The sequence below is a fragment of the Callospermophilus lateralis genome, chromosome 10 (genome assembly GCF_048772815.1).
Source record: "Callospermophilus lateralis isolate mCalLat2 chromosome 10, mCalLat2.hap1, whole genome shotgun sequence".
NCBI lineage: Eukaryota > Metazoa > Chordata > Mammalia > Rodentia > Sciuridae > Callospermophilus > Callospermophilus lateralis.
This window is the reverse complement of record NC_135314.1, coordinates 73,585,340-73,596,108: the sequence shown is the minus strand read 5'-3', so window position 1 is coordinate 73,596,108 and position 10,769 is coordinate 73,585,340.

Below are 10,769 nucleotides of genomic sequence, written 5' to 3'. Positions count from 1 at the left end.
ATAATGTTTCTAATAGCAACAATGAAATGCAAAACTGGCTTGATTCCTGACTGTATTAAAATGATAACAACAACAACAACAATAATAATAATAACCTCTGTACTAGAACCCTAGCAGAAGAAACATGCCCATGCATGCCCATGTTGAGGCATACATACTATTTACCTCTTTGTAATCTTGTATATAATAGATAACTTTCACCCAAATATGAAAAGACAGAAAAAAAAGAAGTAATAAAATGATGGACAAAATTGATAAAAATAATCAATAAAATGTGACTAAGATGTTGGGACTCTCAGATAATTTAAAGTACTCTGGTTAATACAAAAAAATCTAGCGTAGAAAAGAAGGGTAACATGCAAAATCAGATATGGAGTATCAGCAAAGTAATGCAAATTACAATTTACAATCAAAATGATATATTAGAAAAATTTAGATGTAATGTGTTATGGTTTGGATGTGAAGAGGCCCCCAAAAGCTCATGTATGAGACAATGCAAGGTTTGGAGGAAAAATGATTAGGCTACTCTTAATTTAATCAGTGAATTAATCCCTGGTGGGATTAACTGAGTGGTGACTGGAGGCCAGTGGTGTGGCTGAAGGAAGTGGTTCTTTGGGGGCATGGCTATAGGTATGTATTTTTTATCTGGAGAATGGTGTCTCTTTCTCTACATTCCGATCATCATGTGAGCTGGGTTCCCTCTCCAGACTATTCCACCATGATGTTCTACCTTACCTGGAGCACTCAGGCCCAAGGAATGGAACATGTTGTTCACTGATTGAGACCTCTGAAACTGTGAGCCCTCAATAAACTCTTCCTCCTCTACAGTTCTTCTGGTTGTGTCTTTTAATCACAGCAAGGAGAAAGCTGACTAAAACATAATGCTAGAATGTTTAAAGAATTGTTTTAATGGGCTCATAAATAGATTCAATGTTCAACCTCAGATGAACTACAAGTGCTGTGCAAACTAATCACAAAAGAGAAAGTGAACATAAAACACATAGAAAGGTAAATATGAGAACTTGGGGAAATGTGAGAGTTTACCATACATGTAATAAGGATCTTATATTGACAAGAAAAAGAGATTAAAGTAACATGGAATAACTTGAAGAGATGTTGGCTAATAATTTTTCTGAAAAATAATAATTTGCATGAATCCACAGATCCAAGAAACTCAGAACAAAATCAAGGCTAAATAAAAAGAAAAAATAAACAACAGCAACCTCTTAAGACATCATGTAGAAACTGTTAGATTCTAATGATAATGAGAACATCCATAATGATAATAGTGAGAAAAATAGAAAGGGAGTAAAATGGTTAAAAATTTGAACAATCTTCTATGAGAAACTTGACAAGAAAGAAAAATAATGAAGTGACATCATTCAGATGGTGGAACAAAAGACAACCCAGAATTATATACAGAGAAAAAGTATATTTCAAAATTGAGTAGTTATATCTCAGATTAAGAAAAATTGAGAGAATATATTGACTTGTACTGAAAGAATGTCCATCAGTCACAGCATGAGATAACTTGAATGAAACTGGATCTATGAAAAGAAATGATAATCTGAATGGGTATAATTTGTGTAAACATAAAATTAATTTCTATATTTATTTGTTCTCAAGATAATCATATTTTTAAACAATCAGAACAAATTAATTATAAAAGAACTACATGCATGTAAATACAGTGTATTACAAACAGCACAAAGTATGGGAGGGAAGAATTGGGAAAGTTCTTTTGGGTGGTTCAGATAAAATCAAATAATATTATTTGGAGGTAAATTGTGATATATTTATGATGGTTTTGTATTCTCCACTACATCACCTGAAATATTTTAAAAAGTGCTATAAAAATATAATGATAGAGGATTGAAAATGAGTTTCTATATACCATTCAACAATGTATAACTGGAAAATTTATGTAACTTTCAAGATTATTTTATTTAACTCAAGAACAAATATGCAGGGAGCTTAGGAAATCAACATTTTTTTGTTTTTGTTTTTATTTTTTTGCAAAAATTTATATATCTGATCAAGAGGATCAAAGGAAGTCCAAGTATTTAGTGTTTATGCTATTGTGTGTGTATTGATGGGAAAAGAAGAACAAACTGAGAAAATGCACACATAAAGAACTGAAAATAATAATCTGGTGTTTATAGAACCATTATAAGTGAGGGTGAATCATTTAGATAATGAAGATTTTCTTCTAGAGGAATTATAATTTATAGAAACAATTTTTGATTGTGACTACATAGTATATCTATATATCTATACATATTTATATCTGTCTATCTATAGATATAGATAGAAGTAATATATATATATATATATATATATATATATATATATATATATATATATATACTGGAACACAGACACATAAATATTCTTTTTTTGATATATATATTCAATATATACATATATTCTGTTTTGAGATATATATGTATATATATATTTGGAGTTATGGATATATAATAGAAGACATATATATCTATATAGATATATATAGTAGAAGATATCTATATAGATATATAGTAGAAGATATATATAGATATATATCTATATATCTTATGCCAGCTTTATGAATGAGGATAAAATGCATCTTACATACTCCAGGGATTAAAAGATCTTTTTCCAGATAAAATAGTGATGAAATGCAGAATAAAGAATCTTGCAAAGCAGCTATTTACATAGAGTACTTAGAGAAAACTCTATAAATTGATGTTGGATATCACTCTTTTATTTATTGCTCACACTGAGACTAAAATTAAAAATTATTGTAAGTGTGATTTTTTTATCTTTTATTTAAACCTGAATGGCTCACTAAGTTTCTAGCTAGGACCCATGCTAACCTGTAAAGAAAATAATCCATCAAGCTTTTACATGGTGTATATTAATTTACTTTATTTGGTTCCTATACATCTAATTGTCCTACTTGTTATACTTTCTCCTAAATCATAAGAAAAAAAATTAAATAAAAACATAATGTAAGAAAATATGAGATAAGGGGTGTATTCCCAGATATTAACCACAAATAAGAGGAATTCAAAAAAATGCAAGAAACACAAAAGAGGGCACAAGAGTTAAGCAATGTCTATATTATTGATATTTTTAATGAAATGACTCATATTTTGATGTGTGTGATTTTTATTGTACAGAAGTTTACATTAGAAAGAGAAAATAAACTAAAAAGAATGAAAAGTTTCTAATTTAAATAAGGATCTTTGCTTGAAGATGAAAAAACCTTACATTGTAATCAAATTAATGAAAATAATTCCATAAGCATGGTGCTTAAACAGAGAAAGTATTAAAACATAGATATAAGAAATATAATAGCCCTTCAAGGGCAGAAAAGCAGATTACTCATAAATAAGCTGACAAAATATCCTGATTTTAAACTTTTTTTTAAATAAAATTCAAAAAACTCCTGACAAAGATTTACCAAGTTCTTCAGAATAAACTGTCATCTAAAATTTTTGTGTCCAGCTAAATTATAAATAAATTTAGACAAATAAAATTGTCTTTATTGAAATGGTTGAAAAATATAATACTCAGTTTCATTTGTAATTTAAACACTGGAAAGTCTAGAATATGAACAATGAAAAAATAATCAAAGCATGACAACATGTGAGGAAGCTATAGAAATTTCTGAAAAGAAGTAAACTTTGAAATGTACTGTTTTTCATATCTCTAAATCAGTACTTTAAAAATAGGAAAGTAACGTTCAAAGGAATTTTAAACCTATATTACATGTGTCAAAGTAAGAATGCACCTAGATATGTGGGTATACCTTTTTAAAATTCATAAATTTGAATAAAACTCTTTTTCTTTTGATGACTTTATACACGATTATGAATAGTTCTGAGTTTAAGTAAACAACAAATAGAAATTTAAAATAACCACATATACACTAAAACATTACTTATTATTGAGATTAATATATCTTTTTAAGAAGAGAAAAACATAACAGATACTAAAACTAGTTTATAAAACAAAAGTACTATGAATAAGCAAAGTATTTATATTTTACTCACTGATACTCAACACAATATGTAACATTAAAGAAGTGAAAGGGAAGAAAGGAAAGTTCAATCTTAACTAAAATATTAAAAAAATAAATTCCGATTTATAAAGTATACAAAATATATTTTCATACAATGTAAAAAGAATCCCGTAAGCATGGATTTGTATCTGTCTGTCTACTTAATAATTATTGATGGATCAAAAAATACTGATTTGTGCAAAGTAAGGAGATTTTTACATAAGAGTTCTTAGAATGGACACAAAGCAAGGCCAATGTCCACTCCTTTGACCTATATGGCAATAGAGGGATCAGAATTGAATTCATTGGGGAACTATAGAGACAGACCATTTTATCAACACTAGATTTCCCCTAGCTTGGTAGAAGATATATGCGTAGTTTAGAAGTCAAAACTTGAAAACTGTTGATCACAACCAGAAAAAAAACAAACAAAAAAAGTCTGTCTGTGGGGCTGGGGATGTGGCTCAAGCCCTTGCGCGCTTGCCTGGCATGCGTACTGCCTGGTTTGGATCCTCAGCACCACGTACAAAGAAAGATGTTGTGTCCACCGAAAACTAAAAAAATAAATATTAAAAAACAAACTCTCTCTCTCAAAAAAAAAAAAAAAAGTATATGTCTGTGTGCCCATGCACACTTCCTGCATGAGAGAAATGGAGGGAAGGATAAAGGGAGAGGGGAAAATGGAAAACCCGTTACATATGTACAGAGTGCTGCTGTCTACAGAATTTCTTTCCTGTTTGTTAGGGAAAAAAAAAATAATGCTGTGAACATGGAATCAAATTTTAGCCAAATGTTAGAGGATATGACAGAGTTGGAGTAGGGTATCTCTTTTATCTTTTTAAAAGTTTTCTCTCTGAGACTGGGTCTGACTATGTTCCCAAGGCTGGTTCTACACTCCTGGGCTTCAATTAGCAGGGACTTTAGGCACATACCACCACACCAGGCAAACATCTCTTCATACAATAGAAAACATCGATTTTTTTTTAGCAAAAATTTTAAATACCTAATAACATAAAGTAATTGCTGCCAAGAAAGCCAGAAAATTAGAAATCTGTCCTAAGAAGATAATTCTAGATTTATTTTTATATCATAGTTTGAAAAGTGACTTCTGAAAACATCTTACATGATGTTTTAGACAACTTTTTCACTGCTGTGACCAAAAGACTTAACAAGAACAATTTTGTAGGAGAAAAGTTTATTTGGGGCTCATGGTTTCAGAGATTTCAGTCCACAGATGGCTGTCTCCATTGCCCTGGGTCTAAGATGAGGCAGAACATTATGGTGGAAGAATGTGGTGGAGAAAAGTGGCTCACAACATGACCACCTGGAAGCAGAGAGAGCTCCCCTCACCATAGACAAAAAATAAACCCCAAAGCATCCCCCCAGTGACCCACCTCCTCTAGCCACAACCTACCTGCCTAGAGTTTTCACCCAGTTCATCTATTCAAGTGGGTTAATGCACTGATTAGGTTAATGCTGTCATAACCCAATCATTTCACCTCTGAACTTTCTTCCATATTTTCATACATGAGCTTTTGGAAGGACACCTCATATCTAAACCATAACACATGATTATAACAACACTGAAAAACTTTGTTTGTTTCCCTCTTACTGTTCCTTTATACTACTTACACATACCAGCTTCCTTGCTATTTCTCAGAAATCTTAGGATCTTCACATTTACTATTCTTTCTTCCTGAATAAATTGTATCTGCCTGGACTGGTGAGAAGAACAAAACAAAATAAAGCAAAACAAGAACAAATCTTCAGAGTTTTTCATTGTTCTTATTTTCTAAATTTGCATTTAATGTACCTGAGTAAAGAAATACATTAAAATTGTTACTATGCAAGTGTAAATGTGTGTGCATGTAGTGGTGTAAGGTTATTTTGTATCCATCCACTTTGCAAAGAATGTAAACTTTTTTAAAAACAGATATCTAATTTGTAAGTTTTACACACAACATCCACTCTGTAGCCATGGGTCAAGGAGTAATTATGACTTTTAAGTCTTATTAATTAGAAAATATAATTTCATAAGATCATACCTTCTGGATCTGTTCAAAGTAAATTGAAAAACTTCTGGAAAGATTTCACCATTTTAGATGTCATTAAAAACACTTGTGATTCATGGGAGGAGGTACAAATTCAACTAAGAGGAGTTTGGAAAAAACTAATTCTAGCCTTCATGAGTGACTTTGAAGGGCTCAAGATTTCTGCAGAGGAATAACTTTGGATGTCATAGAAATGGAAAGAGAACTAAAATTAAAAGCAAACTCTGAAGATATGATCATATTGCTGGAATCTCATAATAAAACTTTGAACATATGAGAAGTTAGTTCTTATGGATGCACAAAGAAAGTGGTATCTTATGATAGACTCTACTCCTGGTGAAGATGCTGTGAACATTGTTGAAATGAAAGGATTTAGACTATCATTTAAGCTTAGTTGCTAAAATAGTGGCAGGTTTGAGAGGAGTGACTCAAATTTGAAAGAAGTTTGTAGGTAAAATGCTATCAAACAACATGTCATTCTACAGAATAATGTACTATAAAGTGAAGAGTCAATCTATGTAGCAAATTTGTTTTCTTATTTTAATATTTGCAATAGCCATTCCATCAACAACCAACCCCCTCATAAACCAGTAGCCATCAACATGGTCAAGAGTCTCCATGGGAAAAGAAATTTTGACTCACTAAGGACTCAGAGGATATTTGGTTTGTTCAGCAATAGAATACTTTTCAATTGAGGGATAAATATTAATTTTTTAGACCTAATGTTATTGCACACTTTATAGACTCCAATTTAGTGTAAACCTAACTTTTATATGCACTGGGAAACCAAAGCAATTGTGATTCACTTTATTATAATATTGATTCATTTATGATCTGAAATGAAACACATAATATCTTTGAGGTATGCCAATAGATAGATAATAAATAGATAGGCAGACAGATACACATATATATTGTCTTTATTTCTAAATCTCAAATTTTTATTTCATTTAATAATAGAATATGATGACAATTAAAATTTTAAATCCAGTTAGTGGATCTAGAAGTGCATGCTTCATTAAACTTCTCTAATATTCACAATGTACTACATAGGGCTTTAAGCATTTGAAAAACCTTGACATGTTAATCTTCATGATCTCTGTGAGCTAGGTGTCATCATCTCCTTCATTCTACAGGTGAGGAAAGTCAGGTAGAGAGAAGGTTGTAACACACACTGGCAGGTGTCTGTGAGAGTGAGTTTAAGATCTTGCTAGTATTTCAGTCCCATGCTCCAGTTCCATTACTTCACAAAAGTATTCTGTTGCTTAAAATAACAAATATGTTCTGACCCCATAGTGAGTCAAAATGTCTTTTCCCATGGAGGGTCTTGACCACATTGTTTTGCTAGTTTCATTTTGGAAGCTCCCAAATTTCAGTAAATAGCAAATTAAAAGTAGAAACTATCTTTGTCCCTAGTTTATTTTAAAAGCTACATTTCTAACAAGTCTAAAAAAGGATGAAACATGACTCAAAAATCTCTTATATTCAAACTCATTTTAAAATTAACATTCACCCATATTGAATGACATGACAATATCGACAGAAGCAGAGTGTTCTCCAGGAATTTACTTATTTATTGCTTTTTTTTTGCGGGGGGGGTGCGGGGGGTGCTGGGGATTGAACCCAGGGCCTTGTACATGCAAGGCAAGCACTTTACCAACTGAGCTATATACCCAGCCCTATTTGTTGTTTTAATAAGTTTTAGTATAAGGCTTTATAAAATTCTCTTATTCATATTTCTTTGTATGCAAAGATATGTAACCTCAAAAAAAGGTCATAATACTAAAAGAGAGAAGGTACCACATTATAAACAAGATAAACAAAAATTAAGCCAGCATACTGTTAAGTAACTGGATAACAACTTTCTTTGATCATATATTTGATTTATCTTATCTGTAGATTAGGTAGAGATTAGTTTTATTATGTCGTAATTAGTATTACAATTATATATTTTATTTTTTATCTTTTTTCCTTTTTTTATTGGTTGTTCAAAACATTAAAAAGCTCTTGACACATCATATTTCATACATTAGATTCAAGTGGGTTATGAACTCCCATTTTTACCCCAAATACAGATTTCAGAATCACATCGGTTACACATCCACATTTTTACATAATGCCATATTAGTAACTGTTGTATTCTGCTACCTTTCCTATTAGATTATTTATTATACTGTAAGCAATATAATATAATATAATAAAAAATACAGGTAGTTTTATTAGAAAAGATTATTAAACTTTATAGCCTTCACATGCTATATATGTTTTTATCAATCTAACTGTCTATCTAGTATCTATCTATTCATCTGAAACTAAATGAGTCTTCTTCTCTTGCCTGAGACTTTTCTGTTAATGGCAGTACTTACTGTACAGAAATTTAAATTGTTTTTAAAATTAAAACTATCAGCATAAAGATTTATTCCTACCTTGGCGGTAAGGTAATGCATGGGGTTCATGTGGGAAAAGAGTATGAAAGCTAATGGAATGAGTCTTGATACAGGATAAAACTTAACAACTGTATGGCTGATTCTAAATGAGAAAAAGCATCCTGAGGAATTAGAGTCTCAATTATCTTGGGAATAGGGCTTAATTTATGTAATTTTAAAGTATTTATATTTATTAATTATGAAAAAGGATACAAGTGTTAAAAGCAATGATAACACCAAGGCAGTAGGCCAGCTTTGGGTTGGGTAGCATTATTTTTCTGCTTTATCAGACTAGCCAGGAGACTACCTCCAACACCAGGAGACAAAGCACTATTTACAAACTTCAAAAAGGACCCACTGCAGACAAGAAAAGTCCATGGTGTTTTTCCAAGCAGGAGTTGTGTAATTAGATCTAGGACCAGGCATCACTAATGCACTAAATGACAGGAGGTATTGGAGGCCCATCTGTGCAGGCCTGCTGCGTTGATCAGATCAAGGGATCTGCTAGTTCATTTGCTGACAGTGACTCAGAATCAAAATTAGGTTGCTGAAAATTTCCATCCATCTAAAAGAAGATGGAAAGGCATCTGCTTTTGTATGAAGGGGAATTAATCAATCAAGTATATTAAGAGGCTGTCTTAAATTGCATACAATTGTTAACTAACAAGTAAAGATACCCTCTTTCTAAAGTTTTTGAAACAAAATTATAGTTATAATGGACTAATTTTTCATATTTTGATTTTCTAATTTTTTATGTTGTCTTTACAGTAAACACAATAGCAACTTTAAATTATAAATCTATAATCCTATTGCCTGGACTTACATGTTTTGTATTAGACCGTAAGTCCTTATAAAATGTACTTTGCTACTCAATGTCATAGTTCCTTTTTTTTTTTTTTTTTAACAATGGGGCTTATAGCAGTTTGTAGTGAATATCACTTCTTTATGTACTGTTTAGTGTCTTTTAGCTTTTCAGATATATAGAACAAGCTCATTTTACATAAATGCATATATTATTATTAACTTTGTAGGGCAAGGAATAAATACATCAGATCTCATACTGTGCCAAATAGCTATGTGCTGTTTAGTTGAAGAAATTGGGTAAAGAGGTAAGTAGATTCAAGATGCTTTTCATACAAATAAATAAGTCCAGTGTCTAATAGTCTGATAGCCTGATCACCTGGGTTTGTCAGAATGGCTATTACTAGTTAAAGAATTATGTCAATTCTTGCTGGGTGCAGTGGCACATACCTGTGATCCCAGCATCTCAGGAGGCTGAGGCAGGAGGATCACGAGTTCAAAGCCAGCCTTGGCAAAAGCAAGGGGCTAAGCAACCCAATGAGACTCTGTCTTTAAGTAAAATACAAAATTGGGATTGTGATGTGCCTCAGTGGTAGAGTGCGCCCCTGAGTTCTATCCCTGGTACCAAAACAAAACAAGCAAAAAAAGAATGGTGCCAATTCTTCAAGGACTCTTCTTTCTGTAATTTGTATTTGTCTTGTTAGTGCTACTGCTTCAAACATCTCTATACATTATAACAATGTTCATTGCTGTCTTTCTTGCACATCTTGACAACTACCTTCATAACTCAAATCATTGTAATTGGGTAAGATCAAAGATGTTTTGAATGTGTCACAGGGCTACTGATCATTTAGAAGTGTATAAAACATCAAATTGTAAGGATGAAACTGAGAGGATTATGCATGATGCCTGTTAAAGGAAGGCATGCTCCCCCTCTCTTTCCTGCCCATGCCTGACTTCTGCTCTGACTATACTCATGGACTAGGGAGCACTATATGAGCAGGTTAGAAGTTATCTCTTTGCTTGGGGTATTTAGTTGGTTAACTCTCAGGAATAATAAAGGACAAGGTATAAGGGGTGTTGCTTTTATATTTTTATCATGATATGCTTTGCTGAACTCTCTGAGAGAGTCTACTTGGTACTCATGACTATAAGTCATTTATACCATTAATTCATCTTTCATTTTCATCTGCTCATACAATAGTCATGTTGAAAGTTGAGATTTATTTTCTATATTCTAACTATTTTTCATCCTCAACCATTTCTCATCAGAACTTGGTAAACTACCTTTTGTTCAGAATATCTGTTTTTCCTACCAAAGAATGAGAATAATTCAGTTCTTGAGGAAATGTATTTGTTGATCATCTTCCAGGAGTCTATCACATTCTTTTTCAAAATTTCATAATAAGCTCACTCCAGTGTAAGGATGTTGTAATGCTATCTGAG